This window comes from Schistocerca serialis, chromosome 1, assembly GCF_023864345.2.
Source record: "Schistocerca serialis cubense isolate TAMUIC-IGC-003099 chromosome 1, iqSchSeri2.2, whole genome shotgun sequence".
In the NCBI taxonomy this organism is placed as follows: domain Eukaryota; kingdom Metazoa; phylum Arthropoda; class Insecta; order Orthoptera; family Acrididae; genus Schistocerca; species Schistocerca serialis.
In genome coordinates this window covers 273769306-273792035 of record NC_064638.1, presented here as the reverse complement: position 1 = coordinate 273792035, position 22730 = coordinate 273769306, and the positions used below count along the sequence as shown (strand labels likewise).

Here is a 22730-nt window from a genome sequence, read left to right as displayed (position 1 = left end):
GACTGAGATTACTTGAGAAGAAAATTCCATCAACAGGGTCGCCAGATGCCCGAGGAACGCTCGCGTGTGGTCGGAATAGGGCGCGCTAAAGTAAGAAACCGCAGAAAGGCAAATGAAGAGGGCAATTAGGAATTATAAAAGGAACAACGATACGCCCCTCTCTATCATTATCCTCACCTGCAAATTCCTCGTCTGCTCCATCCTAAATTACGTCAATATTTTCTGGATCTCTGCCTCCCCTAAATACTACAGATCCCTTGAATGCTCACCGCACCGCTCTTCGCATTCGCATACCTTCGATGACTTGTATACTACACCAGCTGATACATTTTCAATACTTCCTTGACTTCTTGGAGTACTTTCGAAGCCAATACATTACTCCGAAAACACAGTCCCGACACCCAACATCCTGCCCACTAATCACCATTCCCGGTATCCTGCTGTGCCATTACACCCATATCCGACTTGCAATGCACGTTCTACATCAGAATCTACATCTATATTCTGCAAGCCACCGTGTGGTGCATGGCAAAGAGTACCTCCCACTGTATCAGTCGTTAGGGTTTCTTCCTGTTCCATGGAGCGCGGTAAGGATGATTGTTTGTATGTTTGTATTATTTTAATCATATCTTCACGGTCCCTCTCTAAGCGATACGTTGCAGTATATTCCTATAATAACGATTTAAAGACGGTTCTTGAAACTTTGTTCATAGATTTTCTCAGGATAGTTTACCTTCAACAGTCTTCCGGTTCAGTTCCTTCAGTATCTCTGTGATACTCTCCCGCGAATCAAACAAAATTTTGACCATACGTGCTGCCTTCTCCGTATACGTTCAATATCTCATGGTAGTCCTAGCTGGTACGCCGCGCGGGGTAGCCGAGCGGTCTTAGGCGCCTTGCCACGGTTCGCGCGGCTCCCCTCGTCGAAGTTTCGAGTCCTCCCTCGAGCATGGGTGTGTTTGTTGTCCTTAGCATAAGTTAATTTATGTTAGACTAAGTAGTGTGTAAGCTTAGGGACCGATGACCTCAGAAGTTTCGTCTCATAAAATCTTACCACAAATTTCTAATTTTTCCTATCTGGTATGGTTCCCACACACTTGTGCAATATTCTAGAAGCGGTCGCACGAGTGATTTGTAAGCAATCTCCTTTGTAGATTGATTGCACTTCCCCAGCATTCCACCAATAAACCGAAGTCTACCACTTCCTTAGCTACGACGAACCTATGTGATCATTCCATTCCTACAAAGTGTTACACCCAGGTATTTGTATGAGCTGGCCGATACCTATTCGTTGCTATTATAGTCGTACAATACTACGTGTTTTCGTTTTGTGACGTGCAAAATCTTACATTTCTGAACATTTAAAGCAAGTTGCCAATCTCTGCAACACTTCGAAATCTTATCAAGATCTGACTGAATGTTTATGCAGATTCTTTCAGATAGGACTTCATTATAGATAACTGCATCACCTTCAAAAAGCCTGATTTTACTATTAGTATGGTCTGCAATGTCATTAGCATACACCAGGAACAGCAAAGTTCCTGCATTATCCATCCTCTCACGCCGGAATTTCAACAAGCTACCAGTTCCCAACGACGAAAACCATCCCATCTTTCTCCCAACTCTAGTCAGTACCACTCCACCTCACTTCATCCTTTCGTTTCTTCCATCCTGCTCCAATCCTCTCCTTCCACAACCTTTAGTTGCCCCCTGCAGTTCCCCAGCGCTCCATTGCCGTACTCACGATTCCACTTCCATCATGGAAACAATCATTTTCATGTAACACCGACATCACAATTATATCATACCAACAGCAAAATTACTATTTATACTGGGTAGGCAAAACATTCCATGTACCTTAAAATAAGCAACACAGATTACATCATCTGCCCTCGGAGTAGAATATGTAAGTTAGGTTGCCTACCTTAAGGTGATTGGAATGTTTTCCGAGCCAGTTTTGCCCACCTTCCGTTCTAATTGATGTTTAAAATCATTTAGAGTTTTATGAATCATAAAAGTTTCCATAAATGTGTATTTTTAAAACAAAATGTATTTTCATCTGTTTTACATATATTAAGAATGAGTTTAACCGGTGGCTGTCCGCTCAGCACAAAAAAAAAACTATGACGCTACGGCATCTGATGACATCGAGGTACATTGTCCAAATAATACCCATTAGAGTATTATGCATCTCCGGCACAGGTAGAGCACCAGATCTCAGAATTTGAAACTGTTTATCAATTTAGGAATAATGTCTTCTATAAAGATATTTTCACCGTTGCAAACTATCTTCGTAATAATTTACCCACTAGGCTTGACCAATGCTTTATTCGGGTGGGAATGACGTTCCCAGAAATATTTATCCCATACCATACCATTTTATTGAAATCAACAATGATGAAATTCGTTGAGTGCAAGAAAAGGTCTGTTTTCCCACGACTACAGTCTACGACTACACGTTAGAGAGACACTAACGGCACAAGTGTTAAGTCCACTTCCGTTGGAAAGCCTGTAGATGGCAGTGATAGATGCTGAGGCACAATGAACATCATCATGACCGCAGACGGAATTCCTTTCTCGTCGAATGAGGTAGTACTCTGACATATCTCAGCAACGTGCGACTACCTTTAAATGAGTTTAAACCCGAGCCACACTTGAAACCTAGACTGCGCGCAGAAAGGGGATTAGCAAATGATGATGATGTTCGGTTTGTGGGGCGCTCAGTTACGCTGTCATCAGCGCCTGTACAAAGGCCCAATTTTTATACAGTCCACTTTCTTTTCACAATCCAATCTAGTCACTCTAACAAATAACAATGTTGATGAAATGATGAGGACAGCACAAACACTCAGTCCCCGGACAGAGAAAATTCCCAACCCGGCCGGGAATCGAACCCGGGATTCCGTGATCCAGAGGCAGCAACGCTAGCCACTAGACCACGAGCTGCGGATGGATTAGCAAATAAAAGAGCTGGCAGGAAGCAAGAGGGTAAAGCAGAAGTTCCTGAATATCGTACTCCGTGGAAAGTACTACATTAAAAGTGAGTACCCATAAATATTTTATTCCAGCTAAAGCATCGGACGTGACAGAATTCACCATTTACCTCTGTGGTCGGTTTCAGGCATTTTATGACTATCATTGTATCTCGCCTTTGATACCGTTACACAGGGTTCCTGCATACATTCTAGCTTCTTGCTAAATACATCATCAACTCCTAGCTTGAAGTACTTTCCGATGTGGTTAAGATGACTGAACTATTACAGGGTGAGTCAGCTTCAATTTGCAGTCCTTGTATTTCGTGAACAGTTCAAGAAGCGAAGCGTCGTTCTCGGCATATGAGCATAGGTAGACAGACAACTAACACTGTCGTATGAGTAATACTCTCAACTCTTGTATTAATAGAGATGGAGAAGCAGTGTCTTTTTTTTTTTTTAACTAGAATAGTATACTTTCTTCAACGGCACTGGAATACTCTTGAAACCTCAGCTATAGCTTTAATGTTGGTGTTGAACGTTTTCGCAAAAATATCAATCGTACTAAAATTGTAAGACAAAGCGATCGCAGTCGGCTATTGTGGCAAGAATACCACCGAGTAACGCTCTCACGCTAAGCTCTGTGCCGCGCGGGGAAGCCGAGCGTTCTAAGGCGTCTCGTCAGGGTCCGCGCGACTCCCCCGTCGGAGGTTCGAGTCCTCCCTCGGGCATGGGGGTGTGTATCGTCCTTTGCGTAAGTTAGTTTAATTTAGATTAAGTAGTGTGTAAGCTTAGGGACCGATGACCTCAGCAGTTTGGTCCCATAAGACCTTACCACAAATTTCCAATTTGCCAAGCTCTCTCTTTGTATCAAACTTTTCAACTGTTCACTTGTTTCCATTAGTACCGTTCGCTTAAGGGCAAGTGCGTGAAAACATTTGAAATAGTTTTCTCAGACCCTTCGCTGGAAGCTAGCATATAGTCACATTTACAAGAATTGTAACTCACCTACTACCTATGTGCATGGGCATCCACAGAAATTTTTCCAGGGCTTCGTGTAGAGAGAGGATTTGGGAGGGGGCAGGGGAGGGCAAGACTCTGAAAACTGCTTTTTTTGTGTGAATACATAGGTCAGTTTCGAGGCATGCCTTGTCGCAAGAACTAAATTTCATAGGCGACACAGTAACTTATTCACTGAGGTGACAAAAGTAATGATATACCACCTAACATCATCTCCGACCTCTTTTTGACCGGTGTAGTGCAGCAACTCGACTTGGCATGGACACAACAAGTAGTTCGAAGTCCCCTCCATCATTATTAAGCCATGCTGCCTCTACAGCTGTCCATAGTTGAAAAGTATTGTAGGTGCAGAGTTTTGTGCACGATCTGACCTCTCGATTATGTCCCATAAATGTTCGACAGGATTCACGTCGGCCGATCTGGGTGGCCAAATCATTCGCTCACACTGTCCAGAATGTTCTTTAAAACAATCTCGAACAATTGTGGCCTAGTGAGATATCGCATTGTCCTCCATAAAAATTCCATCGTCGTTTGGGAACATGAAATCCACAAATGGCTGCAAATGGTCTCCAAGTAGCCGAATATTACTATTTCCAGTCAATGACTGGTTCAATTGGACCAGATGATCCAGTTCACTCCTTATAAAAACTGACCACACCATTATGGAGCCACCACCAGTTTGCACAGTGCCATGTTGACAACGTGGGTCCATGGACTGGTGAGGTCTGCGCCACGTTGGAACCCTACCCTCCGCTTTTACCAACTGAAATCTGGGCATCACGCCACAGTTTTGCAGTCGTCTAGGGAACACACAACTGATATGGTCACGACCGTAGGGGAGGCGCTGCAGGTGATGTCGTGGTGCTAGGAAAGTCTTTCGCGTCAGTCATCTGATGTCATTGCCCATTAGCGCTAAATTTGGCCGCACCGTCCAAATGGATGCATTCGCCGTACATCCCACGCCATGTTCCTTGTCTGTTAGCACTGACAACTCTACGCAACCGCCGTTACTCTCGGTAGTTAAGTGAAGGCCGTCGGCAACTGCATTATTCACGATGAGAAGTAATGCCCAAAATTTGGTATTCTCGGCACTTTCTTGAACTGTGCTTCGAGGAATATTGAATACCCTACCGATTTTCGGAATGGAATGTCCCATCCGTCTAGCTTAACTACCATTCCGCGTACAAAGTCTATTAATTTTCTATGTGCGGCCGTACTCACGTCGGAGCCCTTTTCACTTAAATAATCTGAGTAGAAATGAACGCTTCGCCAATGCAACGTCCTTTGATACGTTAATGTTTTACGCACGCGATACTACCGCCATCTGTATATGTGCATATCGCCACACCATGACTTGTCACCTCAGTCTAAGTTCACTCTCAGAACTTTGGACGGCTGTTGGCAAACGGAATCATACCGTAAAAAATACAAGTAGGATTTGCCATGAGTTACTCGGTATTTTTGGACCAAAATACTTATCGCAGTTTCTCCGATCTTTCTTTGTGCAATTAGCATTGTAGTTATACATGTCTCTGTAAGTTTATTCAATTTATAATATTTAATCTTCCTTAAATGGTTAAATGGTTATTGCCTTATCAAGGGTGTTTACCCAGAGGAAACAACATAATTAACAGGAGAAGTGGTGTAGTAACACCTTTCCGGTATACAGCGGAATGAAAAGATTTAATACATGATTCGCCACGATACTGAGCTAAACCAGTTTCATAAACAAAATTTGTACACTAACTGTAAGATGCCTTCGTACACTTTACTAATTACTCTGCGACATTTTGACAAAGTGCTTCACATCCGCCGTCGCCCGTCGGCCACTGCATGTTGCGTGGTGAGATGTAATGCCTGAAATTTGGTATTCTCGGCAAGCTCTTGACACTGTGAATCTCGGAATATTGAATTCCCTTAGGATTACCGAAACGAAATGTCACATGCGTCCAGCTCCACGTTCAAATTCTGTTAATTCTCGTCGTGCGGCCATAATGCCGTAAACTTCCTCACAATAATCAACTGATTACAAATTACGGCTGTGCCAATGCACTATCCCCTCATACCTAATGAACGCGATATTACCGCCATCTCTATATGTGCATATTACCGTCTCATACCTTTTGTCACCTCAGTGTGTAGCAGAGAACTGATGGTTATCTCTCTGTATATAAAGGAAGATTTCAATGATTCATTGACTCATCATGGCCGAGGTCAAACTGCAAAGGAGAGAAAACTGAAATTTGGAGGCGTATTGATCTTACACCGTAAGAATCGTTTAGGAAAGGGTTTTTCGGAATTCCATCCCTAAGGGTGTGAAATAGGGATGAAATATTTATAAAATATTTCAATATGGAAGCGTTTTTAAAGCTATATTATGAAAATTGGTTTTGGCTTCAGTTACAGAAATAAAAAAATACTTCTTTCAGTGTTTCTGAAACTCAGTCTTTAATGGGGGTGAAACAGAAAATGAAAAGTCTTATGAAAATATTTCATTATGAAAAAATTTATTAAGCTAAACCTATCAAAACTGGTATTTGACTTCTCCGTTAGAAATAAAAAATAACGTTTTCAGTGTTTTCGAAATTCGACTTTTAATGGGAGCAAAACTGAAAGTGAAGAGTTTTATGATAATATTTCATTATGAAAGCATTTTTAAAACTGAATCTTCAAAAATTTGAATTTGGTTATTCGGTTCGAAATTTAAAAAGAAATACTTGTTTCAGTATTTCTGTAAATTAAACCCCGAAGGGGCTGAAATAGGGGTCGAAATTTTTATCAAAATATTTCGTTATTTTAAAACATTTTTGAAGGTAAATCTATGGAAACTAGTATTTGACTTCTCGGTTACAAGTAAAGAAATAAGCGCTAAGGGATTAAGTTTTCTGTGGAAATATCACCACAAGAACTCAAAAGGCAGGATTAACAAAAAACTGCGGCTCTAGCTACCAAAATCGCTTTTTGGTCAGAAGTACATTCTTAAAAGACCAACTTCTATGGCCTTAATTAGCGTGAAAAGCTTAGAAGGTGTTCCAATTCGTGAACTAAATCAAAGAAAGCTATTTAACAGTCTCCACGACAAATAAGCTTTGTCAGCACTACACACGAAAAGAAACGGCTCCTTAATACATTAATTTTTCTGTAGGCCTAATACTTCCATATAATTTTGTTTGTTGTAATTACGACATAAATGCGAATGAATCGGCGGACGCTGAGCTAGTCCTCTCGACATTTGTTATTGGTAGATTTTATAATGAATAAAAACTCCATATACCAGTTTCTAGGGCGCCCCAGTTTCTAGGGCGCCCCCCCCCCCCCCCTCTCCCTAACGCCCCTTGCGAACGCCTATGTGTTTCGTATCAAGTAAAGCCAACAGGAATCACGTTTTATCTTAGCAGCGCATGTCTATTTCCTTGCTGTATATAAAGATGGAGCCTGATGTGAAAGTTCCTCTTTCCAGTGTTTACACTGCACTATCACTGACTATCAACTATAGCATATTTCTCGAATACTTAAGCGAAAAAATTCAGTGCCTATATTATCGAGCGTTATATTCCGAAACAGTTCTTCAATATTGCTTTCGAATGCCGCTAAAAAAAAGTACACCATTCCACTTGTTTCAATATCTAGATTATACAAGAGTTAAAACTATTGCCCATACAACTAAATTATGTGCCCCTCCGCCTACTATCACTAACCGAAAACCTTGTTTCGATATCTTGAACTGTTCACAAAAAAATACGTTCAAGTTGTAGTACACCGACATCAGCGATGATGAGGTCTGATGTTGACCACAGTAGATCGAAACAGATCTTAATTACAGTATGTAGTAAGGACTACTGTTGCAAGTGATGGAAGATCTAGGCCTGCTATCATAAGGGTCATAGGTGTTTCGCACTGTGCACCATCAGCGAAAAGATGTAAGAATGACGACATTAGGTCGAAACGGATGTTAACTACTGTATGCGGTAAGGATTATTGTTGCGAGAGATGCAAGATCTCGAGCTGCTATCATAAGAGGTGTAGGTGTTTCGCACTGTACAGCTACATCATTGATGATATCTGATTGTGGTATCACGTATCGACACTAGAGATGGGCAAACTCGTTCATCCTTGGGAACTAGTTCACTGGTGATCGCTCTTTTTTGGAAACCGTTCATTTTTACTCGTTCGCCGTTCAAAAATGGTTCAAATGGCTCTAAGCATTATGGGACTTAACATCGGAGGTCATTAGTTTCCTGGACTTAGAACTACTTAAACCTAACTAACCTAAGGACATCACACGTATCCATGCCCGAGGTAGGATTCGAACCTGCGACCGTAGCATCAGCGCGGTTCCGGACTGAAACGCCTAGAACCGCTCGGCCACAACGGCCGGCCACCGTTCATTTGTGCTTGGTATACGATTCTTACGAAAAATTGAAAATAAGTAGCATATGTGACTGAAGATGGAAGGCGCCAAGAGGGGGCACTTGCCTCCGCCCTGGAGTACAGAGTTTTTATTCGTAACAGAATTCTCATACACTTGTAAGTTTCGTGACTCTGCAAAACCCCTTGTTTAGCCAACTGTAGCGTTATGTGGCTGATCGCAGTGAAATGGTGTGAGGTGGCACACGGAAAACCGGCCCCGATTACAGACTGTTCGCCAATTACGGTGGATTTGTTGACCGCTACGAGCAGAGTAGATAAACATGTAATAATTAGGCAGTGAAGAAACTTACAAATAAGCTAATGCAAACAACTACTTCGAAACAATAGATGACGATTGTTAGGCGACTATGACTCGAGGTCGATTTTTCGTGCGCCGCCCTGTACCACTGAAACAATATTGTAGAAGTTATCAATTTTTCTTAAAAAAAAAGTGACAGCAGACACTCGATAATGGAAAGCGGACTTCATTCGGTTGTAAGTCGGTCTGCCTTCCGTAACAATGAACATGCTCTTTTACCTTGGAAAATAGCCACTCGTGTGTACCGTGCCGACTTTCTTTGCATCTTTAATAACAAAAAACATTGCCTTTTTACAAGTATTTCTTCCGCTTTTTATCGAAATAGTGAAGTAAGCTGACATGCCGTTTTGATACGCTCTTTATCGAAATAGTGAAGCACGTAATTTTATGTAATTTACGTAATTATAAAATACGTTTTAATCACCGGTCATGGACGCTGAATAGAATACGAAAAGAACCACCAGTTCAGAGTTCAAAAAATGTTTGAAACAGAATGGGCGTGCGCAGCGGACGAAACGAACAACTCTATACTGAACTAAATATGAGCAGTCGACAGGGGAACTGCGACGAGTGGCCACGCAAAGAAGGACGAGTCCGGCCGAGCGAGACCGAGACAAATGGGAACGGGACCGAGACTGGAACGAGACCGGCCGACGTACCGTTGCCGGAACGAGACCTACCGTTTTCCGTTCGCGGGAACTGTAAGTAGAAAGCCGCAACCGAAGTGATCTGTGAAAGACCTTTCCTTAGAATTCGTTCATCGTCCGTTCCGTTCATCTTTATGAACCATTCCTTTGGGCCCGTTAATTAGCTAACGACCCATCTCTAATCGGCACCACCCTGGGAGCATCTTTAGGTTGGCAAGGGAGTTGCAAGTTTCCATCTTACGCCGATAGCAGTCGCGCAGGATCTGACGGAACCAATGGTGCGCGCCCTCTTTGTCGCACCCCTAGCGGCACCGTACCACGAACGCCCTCCGCCGCCGCGACATAGGCCGGTCGGCGGTAGCCACTCGACCCACTCGCCAATATCGGTCGTGCTTAGTACAACGAGCCTCTCATCTTTGTGGACATTGATAGCGGCACTCTGTTTCTTGCTGCATTATAGAGGGTGAAAAGTATTTAAGCCTACAAATTCTGGGAGGTTGTAAGGGACATCAAAACAAATATTTTTCCCTGATGTCATTTTTTTCCTATGAGGAGTATTTAAACCGGTAGAGGAAGATTTCTCTGGTGGCAAATTAATTAAACCAACAAACAATTTTCCATTTTTTTTATTACCATGAGACAACACATTAACACAACCCAATTTCAATTACAGTAGATTTTCAAAAATGCCCTCATTGGCACGTAAACAGAGGTTACACCGCCGGATCATGTTCTGTCAGATACGGACAAAAACCCCAGGGGTATCTTGAATTGTTCCTGCTGCTGCTACTATCCGGGCAACCAGATCCTCTTCTGATGCAACAGGAGTTGCGTAAACGAGGTTGTGTATCTCTTCCCACACAAAAAAGTCCAGAGGGGGACATATCTGGGGATCGAGCAGGCCATGGTACAGGACCACCTCTGCCAATCCACGTTTCTGGGAACCGTCGGTCCAGGAATTGACACACACGACGACTGAAAGGTGCCGGCGCCCCGTCATGTTGGAACCACATGCGTTGTCTTGTAGGGAGCCGGACGTCTTCCACCAATTCTGGCAATGTTCTGGCGAGAAAATCGTAATAGTGCCTGCCATTTAATGGCCTAAGTAGCAGATACGGCCAAATTAAACAGCCCCCAACAACACCGACCCACACATTAACGAAGAACCGCACTTGAAGTGCGCTAGTAGCTGTGGCATGTGGGTTATCTTCACTCCAAACATGCGAATTGTGCATGTTGAAGACTCCATCACGCGGAACGTTGCTTCATCGGTAAACAACACAGGATGGAAATGTAGGATGCATTTCACACTGTTCCAGGTACCACTGTGGAAACTGTGCTCTGGGTGGATAATCAACTGGTTCCAGGTTGTGGACACGCTCTAAGTGAAATGGACGTAACAATTGTTCTCGAAGGACTGTTCTTACATTCGTCTGATTCGTCCCCATGTTACGTCGAATTGCACGAGTGCTGATTGAAGGATCCCGCTCCACATGCTGCAAGACAGCTTCCTCAAATTGCAGCGTTCTTACCGTGCGACGGCATCCCTGTCCAGTTAATTTGCTAAATGACCTGGTCTCACGCAGATGTTTGTTGACAACAACAAAGGTCGTATGATGCGGGATACGGCGATTAGGATATTGTTGCTGATAAACCCACTGTGCAGCTCGTCCGTTGTGCGGCGCTACGTAGTTCTCACAAACCACATCAGTGTACTCACTCCAGGTGTATCGCTCCATTAGTAAACAGAGACAATGCACTACTGCACTGGTGGACAGCAGTTGCCTACAACTTAAGAGCGTAATACGCCCACTAACAACTGAAGACCGTAATACGGCCTCTATCAACTGAAGGGCGTAATACGGCCTGCACCAGTTTAAATAATCCTCATAGGAAAAAATGACATTAGGGAAAAATATTTGTTTTGATGTCCCCTACAACCTCCCACGGTTTGTCGGTTTAAATACTTTTCACCCTGTATGTAGCGAGTCTTCTTATGCTCGGAGAATACAAGTTAGGTAAATTTTCTGTTTGTCATGTTACCTTGTTCGCTAATCATTTGTGCTCCTGTCCACCTTTCCCACGACAACAGTTGCTGCATCCGCTCTGTAGCCCACCTCTCCTTACCACTGTCCACACAACACTGTTTGCAGTCAGGGCTACTACGAGGTGCATTCAAGTTATAAGGCCTCCGATTTCTTTTCTAATTAACTACTCACCCGGAATCGATGAAACTGGCGTTACTTCTCGACGTAATCGCCCTGCAGACGTACACATTTTTCACAACGCTGACGCCATGATTCCATGGCAGCGGCGAAGGCTTCTTTAGGAGTCTGTTTTGACCACTGGAAAATCGCTGAGGCAATAGCAGCACGGCTGGTGAATGTGCGGCCACGGATAGTGTCTTTCATTGTTGGAAAAAGCCAAAAGTCACTAGGAGCGAGGTCAGATGAGTAGGGAGCATGAGGAATCACTTCAAAGTTGTTATCACGAAGAAACTGTTGCGTAACGTTAGTTCGATGTGCGGGTGCGTTGTCTTGGTGAAACAGCACACGCGCAGCCCTTCCCGGACCGTTTTGTTGCAGTGCAGGAAGGAATTTGTTCTTCAAAACATTTTCGTAGGATGCACCTATTACTGTAGTGCCCTTTGGAACGCAATGGGTAAGGATTACGCCCTCGCTGTCCCAGAACATGGACACCATCATTTTTTCAGCACTGGCGGTTACCCGAAATTTTTTTGGTGGCGGTGAATCTGTGTGCTTCCACTGAGCTGACTGGCGCTTTGTTTCTGGATTGAAAAATGGCATCCACGTCTCATCCATTGTCAAAACCGACGAAAAGAAAGTCCCATTCATGCTGTCGTTGCGCGTCAACATTGCTTGGCAACATGCGACACGGGCAGCCATGTGGTCGTCCGTCAGCATTCGTGGCACCCACCTGGATGACACTTTTCGCATTTTCAGGTCGTCATGCAGGATTGTGTGCACAGAACTCACAGAAATGCCAACTCTGGAGGCGATCTGTTCAACAGTCATTCGGCGATCCCCCAAAACAATTCTCTCCACTTTCTCGATCATGTCGTCAGACCGGCTTGTGCGAGCCTGAGGTTGTTTCGGTTTGTTGTCACACGATGTTCTGCCTTCATTAAATTGTCGCACCCACGAACGCACTTTCGACACATCCATAACTCCATCACCACATGTCTCCTTCAACTGTCGATGAATTTCAATTGGTTTCAGACCACGCAAATTCAGAAAACGAATTATTGCACGCTGTTCAAGTAAGGAAAACGTCGCCATTTTAAGTATTTAAAACAGTTCTCATTCTCGCCGCTGGCGGTAAAATTTCATCTGCCGTACGGTGCTGCCATCTCTGGGACGTATTGACAATGAACGCGGCCTCATTTTAAAACAATGCGCATGTTTCTATCTCTTTCCAGTCCGGATAAAAAAAATCGGAGGCCTTAGAACTTGAATGCACCTCGTATTGCGAGTCATGGAACTTCTGAGCCCGGTATCGTAAGAGGCCGCACTACTTTGTCCGTGAAGCATATCTGAGACATGTGGGAACTGTGGCGCTATCTGGCCTCGGCGTCAGGCCTTCCTTTTATAGCGGAGAGCGGGGCACAGGCTTTCTGCAGTCCGCCAGGCCATCGGCAGCGGCAGCGGACGAGCCGTTTGCGGCGCAGTGTCAACACGCCGCGAGGCTCCGGTGCAATAAAACGCCACAGCATCGCCGCCGTTCTTTGATGTCGCGCTGCGCCACGACACGGGCAAACAACCGACCTCATGTCCCGCGCTCGTACTTACCTCCTCGCCGATCTGACAGGGAATACACCGCTGTTTAGCGCGTAGTCTTCCCGCACTCGCCAAACTGTCGGTACCACTAGCCACGTTTGTACTGAAAGGTGCTTGTAGTGCATACGTGCATTCCCTTCACGTATTTAAGCCGAGTATTATGCATATTTATGCGATCGGGAACGCTCAGTAGCAGCAAGGCTACATGTACATTTGATAGTTAAGCGTCAGCAAGGAGTATCAGTGATGAAATCTTAGGAGGCAATGTTGTGCAACCTTAGCAGGGCCAAGATCCGACTATTCGGGAGTAGGATCTTACAATATGAGACAGTGTTCCGAGACCAACTTCCGTCAAAATGTCCGCAAACCTGACGTCAGATCCGCCTAGCAACAGAGATCTGAACGCCCAGCCGGCCGGAGTGGCCGAGCGGTTCTAGGCGCTACAGTCTGGAGCCGCGTGACCGCTACGGTCGCAGGTTCGAAGCCTGCCTCGGGCATGGATGTGTGTGATGTCCTTAGGTTAGTTAGGTTTGAGTAGTTCTAAGATCTAGGGGAATGATGACCTCAAAAGTTAAGTCCCATAGTGCTCAGAGCCATTTGAACCAATCTGAACGCCCATTGGCTGAAAATTTGCATATATATATACATATATATATATATATATATATATATATATATATATATATATATATATTAATATATATATATATATATATATATGTGTGTGTGTGTGTGTGTGTGTGTGTGTGTGTGTGTGTGTGTGTGTGTGTGTGTGTGTGTGTGTGTGTAGGAAACGAGAGAAGTGTCCTTATTGGGAAGACAGGGCGAGTTAGTCGCGAGGAGCCCCTCAAAACGCACGGTCGAGTAACCTTGGCGGCTCTAAAAGAACGGCCACAAGTACATATTTCAGCTGTTAAACAAGCTAGAAAGTGAAGTTACTAGTTATCAGAACGCCACGTGTCATGAGCAGTGTCTATCATTAAGTAAAGTGAGAAAACTGTCTTAGTGTGTGTAAAGGGTCGAATGTAACGGAGTAGTCCAGAGCCGCCATACTGCAAATGCTGATTCTGTGACACGTGTGACAAAGCAATTTCCATATTAAAACAAGTATAGAACAAACGTTGTTGGCAATTAACAACAGGCATCCCTAAGCACTCCAATTCAGCAGGATCACCACCTACATGGTACGTGGCGACTGAGCGCTACTACTATGCTACGAGGGACTTACCGAAGCAGCAAATAACGAGGTTAGTTATACCGCCGGCCGGTGTGGCCATGCGGTTCTAGGCGCTTCAGCCTGGAACCGCGTGACCGCTACGGTCGCAGGTTCGAATCCTGCCTCGGGCATGGATGTGTGTGATGTCCTTAGGTTAGTTAGGTTTAAGTAGTTCTAAGTTATAGGGGACTGATGACCACAGATGTTAAGTCCCATAGTGCTCAGAGCCATTTTTGTTAGTGATACCCCCCAGAGAAGTACTTCCTTCTCGCTACAATGCCACTGAGGGTGTTGTATACTCATGCTCTCAGAGGCGTCAGATGTCACCATACAGTTTTATCAATGCCAAGATGATCAGTACGGATGCCTACTATTCTTTACGGTGACGAGAATCATGGGATAGCTTCTAATATCATGTCCGACCTCCTTTCGCCCGGCGGTGTGCACCAACTCTACTTGACATAGACCGAACAAGTCGTCGGAAGTCCTCCGCAGAAATATTGACCCATACTGCCACTATCGCCGTCAATAGCTGTGAAAGCGTTGCCGGTGCAGGATTTTGTGCACGAATTGACCGCTCTATTATGTCCCGTGAATATTCGATAGGATTCATGTCGGGCGATCTGGGTGGCCAAATTATTCACTCGAATTTTCGAGAACATTCTTCTAACCAATCGCGAAAAAGTGTGGCCCTGCAAAATCGTTGAACGCCTGAACATAATCATTTCTTCTTCATATATCCATAATTGAAATGGACGATTTGGGACGTCAGCTGGTATAATATATGTTAAAAAATGACGAAATTCCTCCATCTGTATTAAGGTGTTGGTTTTATTGGCGACTAGTTTCGATGTTTTTACAGCATCATCTTTAGGCCCATACTTGTTGCCAGCAACTGTATGTGTTTAACACTAGTAGTCAGTGGTGAGACAGGCGTGTTCCACACGTTGTAACAACATCGAAACTAGTCGCCAATAAAACCAACACCTTAATACAGCTGGAGGAATTTCGTCATTTTTTAACATAATCATTTCGAGTCGGTGATCCGGTCAGTTGGACCAGAGGACCCAGTCTATTCCGTGTAAACACAGCCCACACCATTATGGAGTCCGCCCCCGGTAGCGAGTGGTCAGCGCGACAGAATGTCAATCCTCAGGGCGCGGGTTCGATTCCCGGCTGGGTCGGAGATTTCCTCCGCTCAGGGACTGGGTGTTGTGTTGTCCTAATCATCATCATCTCATCCCCATCAATGCGCAAGTCGCCGAAGTAGCGTCAACTCGAAAGACTAACACCCGGCGAACGGTCTACCCGACGGGAGGCCCTAGTCGCACCACCAACTTGCCTTGTTGACAACCTGGGCCCATGGTTATGCGGGGTCTACGCAACATTAACTCTATCATTAGCTGTTATCATCTGCTCGGTCCACGGTTTTCCAGTTGCATAGGATCCAAATAATATGGTCACAAGCCGAGGAGAGGGGTGCAGGCGATGTGTTGTTAGCAAAGACACAAGCGTCGGCCGTCTACTGCCACAGCCAGTTCACGCCAGATTTCGCCACACTGTCCTAAAGGATACGTTGGTCGCCTATGATAGCTCTCTGCGGTTATTTCGCGTAGTGTTGCTTGTCTATTAGCACTGACAACTCGACGCAAACACTGCTGCTCTCGGTCGTTAGGTGAAGGCCGTCGGCCACAGCGTTGTCGATGGTACGAGGTAATCACTGAAATTTAGTATCCTCGGCACACTCTAGTCAGTGTGGGTCGCGGAACACTGAATTCACTAACGAGTCCCGAAATGGAATGTCCCGTTCGTCTAGCTCCAATTACGATTCCTCGTTCAGAGTCTGTTAATTCCCGTCGTAGCCGGCCGCGGTGGCCGAGCAGTTCTAGGCGCTTCAGTCCGTAATCGCGCGACTGCTACGGTCGCAGGTTCGAATCCTGCCTCGGCCATGGATGTGTGTGATGTCCTTAGGTTAGTTAGGTTTAAGTAGTTCTAAGTTCTAGAGGACTGATGACCTCAGATGTTAAGTCCCATAGTGCTCAGAGCCATTTTTGAATTCCTGTCGTACGACCTTGATCACGTCAGAAACCTTTTCACACAAACCAAATGAAAATAAAAATGACAGCTCCGCCAACGCGGTGCCGTTTTATTCGTTGAGTACGCTATACTATCGTCATCTGCATATGTGTACATCGCTATCCAGAGACTTTTGTCACCTCAGTGTAAATACAAATGAATATATAAATTCGCCTCTGAACTCAGTGCCCCTCTGAGACTACTCTTTGATTACAAATGTACTGCCGGCCGCTGGGGCCGAGTGGTTCTAGGCGCTTCAGCCCGGAACCGCGCTGCTGCTACGGTCACAGGTTCGAATCCTGCCTCGGGCATGGAAGTGTGTCATGTCCTTAGCTTAGTTCGGTTTAAGTAATTTTATGTCTAGGCGACTGATGACCTCCGATGTTAAATCCCATAGTGCTTAAAGCCATTTGAACCATTTTTGAAAAAATGTACTGTAACGAAAAAGAATTATCAAGAAGAGTAATGGTACATGTTTTGTTGCTGTCAACCCCTGCACGCTGTTCACGTCATCACAGAGTGTGAGAGAGCAGACACACCCTGCGGAAGAGACGCCAACGAGGAGAACACGACAAGTGCTACGGCCCCATTTCCCAGAAACTTTACTTAGTGGAACAGCGGTCAAAATAAGCGAACACGTGTCTCGGCTTACCCGCAAATAATGGACTGCTTCTGAGAAAACGGCTGTCAACTTTTCCGTGGTACTCTATGAATTATAAAGCGAATCCATAGTTCAGCCGAAGCGGTGGCACAGTGGCTAACGTCAAGGCTTCACAATTTTACTCCCCGTTTTCGAATGCCGCGATTATTATTTTTATTTTAGTTTTTCATTTATCTACCCATGTTTGTAGGAAATTACTACACGAATGTTTTAAATGTATGTTTACTGCCAGGTTTCCATAGATATCTACATCTACATCTACATGGTTACTCTGCAATCCACACTTAAGTGCCTGGCAGAGGGTTCATCGAATCATCGATCATTTCTCTCTACGTAGGTGGGTGTCAACAAAATATTTTCGCATTCGGAAGAGAAAGTTTTTGATTGAAATTTCGTAAATAGGTGTCGCAGGAAACAAAACCGCCTCTGTTTCAGTGCCTGCCACCACAACGCGCGTATCATATCAGTGACACTCTCACCCCTATTGCGCGATAACACGAAACGAGCTTCCCTTCTTTGCAGTTTTTCGATGTCCTTCGTCAATCCTACCTGGTAAGATTCCCATACCGAGCTGCAATATTCCAGCAGAGGACGGAGAAGTGTAATGTAGGCTGTGTCTTTAGTGGGTTTGTCGCATCTTCTAAGTGTTCTGCCAACAAAGCGCAGTCTCTCTTTCGCCTTCCCCACAATATTATCTATGTGGTCTTTCCAATTTAAGTTACTCGTATCTGTAATTCCTAGGTATGTAGTCGAACTGACAGTCCTTATATTTGTGCGATTTATCGTATACCCAAAATTTATCGGATTTCTTTTAGTGCCAATGTGGATGACCTCGCACTTTTCTTTGTTTAATGCCAGTTGCCACTTTTCGCACCATACCGGAATTCTCTCTAGATCATTTTGTAATTGGAATTGATCGTCTGATGATTTTACTAGACGGTAAATTAGAGCGTCATCTGCAAACAATCTAAGGGGGCTGCTCAGATTATCACCTAGATCATTTATGTAAATCAGGAACAGCAGAGGGCCTATGACACGACCTTGCGGAACGCCAGATATCACTTCTGTTCTACTCAATGATTTACCGTCCATCACTACGAACTGTGACCTCTCTGAGAGGAAATCACGAATCCAGCCACACAACTGAGACGGCACTCCATATGCACGCAATTTTATTAATAGTCGCTTGTGAGGAACGGTATCAGAAGCCTTCTGAAAATCTAGGAATGTGGAATCGACCTGACATCCCTTGTCTTGATACGTGTAATAATAGTGTGCCTGATCAATAAATTTAAAAACAAAAAAGGAAGAAGAAGAAACAAATGAATGAGAAAATTATTTGAAATTGTTTTCGGTGAAATTCTGGTAGTGTACCTTATCAGCTACAAGCACAAGTTTTCGGTACAGTGGTTTCCCGCTTAATTATTGCGAACGTGTGGAATCTTCAGCAATGTCACCGACCTTACGTTGCCTACGTTGGACTGTTGTAAGGAATTCCGACTGCGACATTTCTTTCCCAAGTGAGATTCATACTAAGAAATGTGAGTGTGGCAAATCTGCGTCTGCGTGATGTTCGTGGTGTTCGAGTTTCTACGATCGGTATAAACCAAAGGAATGCACCAAGTCCTCCTGAAGAATAAACGTAAGAATCAGATATAAGAATTAATGTAAGAATTGATATAAGAATGAAATACAAGAACATGAGAATTTAAAAATAGCGTACTCACATATAACATTTACTAAATGTATGACCTCATTATGAATAAAAGTTGTAATTTTATAACTTACGTAATGCCTTTGTACCCCGTATCTTTACAAGAATTATTTATGTAGCCATATTCTACGGACATGGGTACATAAATGAAAAAAAGAAATTAAAATAAAACATATATAGAAAATAATCGGGTTTCGAACATGGGGCGCAAAAGTGACACACCGCACTGCGCCACCATTTCGGTTGACGTTATGGTCAAATAAAAGGCGTCTAAATTACGTCGAAAACTTTTACCGCTGCTTTCTCAGAAACGGTCGAGTATCTACGGATAAGCCGAGACATGTCCTCGCTTATTTGGACTTCTCTTCCACAGAGCGAAGTTTCTGAGAAATCGGATTATGGCACTTGCCATGTTCTCCTCATTAGTCAGTGTGAGTCGGACAATGGCTGTCACGGGAACGGCGACGGATGGCGTGAGAGTGCGCGCAAAGTATTAATAAATATAAAATTTGGGATAGATCGTCGAAAGTGCAAAAAGGCGCGAGTATTACGAGGAAAATAATGAAACAAGTACAGAAGTGACGTCAAGGTTTGACAAGATGTCCCACATGATTAACCAATTTTTCTTATAAATGGCACTGCTTTTGCATATCAACAGTTGGTACCAAAAAAGGAAAGTCAACAATAATAATTCACAACCCGAAACGGCTAAAGTTTACTTCTTTCACTTTATTATCTTCGAACAAAGCGTCGCCATGAAAGGTGGACATACTCATCCAGGGCTCGTCGCCATTTTGCAGTTGAAACAGAGCACATTATGGGCATGCTCTGGGAACCATCTCATCAAGTGCAGAAAATGGATCACGTCACGCTTTTTTAACACAAAGACTATGGGATTCAGTGTTCAAGAATAAATACTGCATGTCGCAGATTCTCCCACTAATATTTTCTTTTGTAGTCAGGTTAGATTCTACAAAAATTATAACCGTTGTGCGCGAAAATAAATAGCTGAAAATAGACATATTGACATTTACAAGACATAAACGTTAATAGACACTTCTTACATCACAGAGTAAACACTAAAAAGCGTTGCAATTAATTGACTGTGCACAAATTACAGTAAAATTTCATATAACGTAACTGCAGTCATAATACAATAGGTTAAATTACATGAGTAACAGCAGTCGCAACAGAGTTTAAAACCACAAATATTACACGTTTGACTTTATCCATATTTCTAATTTAACAGTTTAACAGAACATTTCGGCTTAACCACATCAATTACGTTAACCACCATAAACTTTTGGTCATATTAAAACTGTTGCGTTTCGGGAGAACAAGATTTTATCTTCAGTCACACCACCACGAAAATCCGAATGCCTCATAGAATAAGACCTACAAATCTGTTCACAAATAAAAGAAATTTAATGAAATCTTTATTCCAAGAGATATTCTGATTCTTACGGTGAAGTGACTGAAGATGGGAGTTTGCTCTTCCGAAAGGCTTCACTTTTAATGCAACCAGAATTTGGTAGTGATTGAGGTGATAGATGTGATCAAGCGGAAATAATGTTATACTGTTAAGCTGCAACTGTGGACAGAATTAAAACGTATATTTATAAAATGAGGAAACAGCACAACAGTTGCTTAACAAACACGACCGGTTTTGGGAAAGTTTAAGTTCTATCATCTCGTATGAACTGTATTAATGGAAATATTTTGTTAAATCATTATTATAGTTTACAGCGGATGATGGAACTTTAAGTATTCCGAAACCAGTCGTGTACACAATAAAAGATTCTGGATTAAGCAATTGTTGTGCGGCTTCTTCATCTTACAGCTGCGTCTGCGCTATAAGAAACACTCTCTATTAAAAAGTGTATTATTTGTGCTTTGCAACGTAAAATCGTTCGATTAATACAAGTTCACAAAACTCCGAAGTAAAACTTGTTTTAGACTATATTACGTATCTTTTTCTCAGAAAATAAAACAGGTTTATTTCCACAATCGGTTCAATACTTATATGTTGTCATTTTAAGCTACTGCTACTAAAGCCATACTACTTCATCTATAACTGCTTTGCATATTCGCCAACACCATAACGAACAATTTGTATGCTTTTTGCCATTTGATACATGTCAGAAAATTGGCATGCTTCTTATCAAGCCATTGATTTATTGCCTAAAACTGTCTTGTCAGACCTAAACAGTGTCATGCAGAAGTCGTACGTACATTCTTTTATGGTTTCATAGCTACTATTCTTTCCAGTATATATGATTTCTCTCTTATTACTTAGATCCATTTCGGTGTTTCGATGTAAATCAGTAGAGATGGTAGCATCCGTATGAGAGACTCGTAAGCGCTCCCGTAAGTTCGAAGAAGGCCCAGAAATCTAGTATTTCTGAGCAGTAGAATGTGTAGCAATCAGTTACGCTACATCTCTCGTTGCCTGAAGGTTTTAAAGTGGTCAGTGGTAAAGAATTACCCGCAATGATCGCTTGTCATTGGAATGTTTCTAAGTTACAAAATACCGTAAAATGATTTTAACGTCATTTAGGAATCATCGTATTTTTCTTTGGTGTATCGTAGTTAAAAATTGGTTTGTCTTGTTTTATTAGCCAAGATTCTTACGTGAGCAATAGTGCAATCTTTTAAAAGTCTCATTTTACTGTGAATTTGTTGTTATTGGGGTATTTTTATTTCCTTCTACAGTATTTCTTGCCCCTTGGTTGATGTTCAGCTTTTTTCTGATCATTCTTGCTTGTTATGAAACAAATGTCTTCGGAGCAGTCGCAAAATAGCGCGTCCCTTAGGCTCCCGCCAGCTGAGAGCGCCTTGCGGGCCGGCATACAAAGTAGGGGACTGACGCTACGAGACTGGCGTCAGATGTACTGTAGGGGTGCCTGTAGGGGGTTAGCGACTTACCGACAGCGGCAAGGCCGGACAGGCGACGCAGAGGAGGAGGAGCGGGCTGCGGCTGCCTACCAGGTGTACCGGCGGAGGCAGTCGCTGGGTGTGCGCTGGCCGTCCATGGCTGTGCGTGGCGCGTGGCGCGGCCGCTGCGGCTCCCTGCGAGCCCCGCGCCGCTTGCCTCGGAACTGGCGGCGCGCTCGCCGTCGCGCCGCTCTATATGGCCGAGGCGCGCGACCGTGCCGCCGCCGCCGCTGCCGCGGCTGCCGCGCGCACTAGTCGCCCACACGGAGACGCCGAGGACGCCGGCGTCGTGCGCGCTCAGACAAAGACGTGTGCCTCTCGTTTCTCATAATCGATTAAACATGGAAACGCAACTAGACCGGTATTTAGTTACTCGTTCCACAGATCATACATTGGACGCCATAACAGGACACTGTACGTTTCGTCTGTACGACAACTCTACACATCCATTCACTACAAACCTTCTTAATGAGAAATGTTCAGTACCGTGTGACGTTCTTTGTCGTAATCGTGCCATTTATGTATTTTCTGTAATTAGATGTTTTAAGTATCACACAGCCTTAGGCTTCACAACAGTTACTCAACTCTCTACGAGCTACAGAACGATAGTTGGATACAGTGTATAACGGTACTTTGCGGGCAGGCGTGTTAATTAGCATCATATTAATTAAAATGGCAGATAAATAGACTTTATTTTGGAAGAACTAAAAGGGGGAAAGTAATACGAAACTTTAATAACTGCACAGTATTACTAAGAAGCAATATAATGAAAAGTAATAAAAAGCAAAGTAGCAAAGACCAAGCGGGACAGAAAGATACAGGGGCGCAGTTGTTTTTTAATACATATAAATGAACATGTAACAAATTATTGAGCTCTCTACTTTCAGTTATCGCGATCGGGCTAGTCGATGAAAAAGTGGTACGCGACTGCGAAATTCGTTAAGGAGATTATTTAAAGACTCTT

General features: G+C 43.7%; 1 protein-coding gene across 1 annotated transcript in view; it reads right to left on the bottom strand.

The window, feature by feature from the left end:
• The window catches only part of LOC126467915 (synaptic vesicular amine transporter), an 805596-nt gene extending 783685 nt beyond the window's left edge, over nt 1-21911 (bottom strand). Inside the window, exon 1 of the mRNA XM_050096506.1 lies at nt 21758-21911. The gene's annotated coding sequence lies outside the window, so the exon portion shown is untranslated. The remainder of the gene's footprint in view (nt 1-21757) is intronic.
• Between the last annotated feature and the right edge of the window lie 819 nt (nt 21912-22730).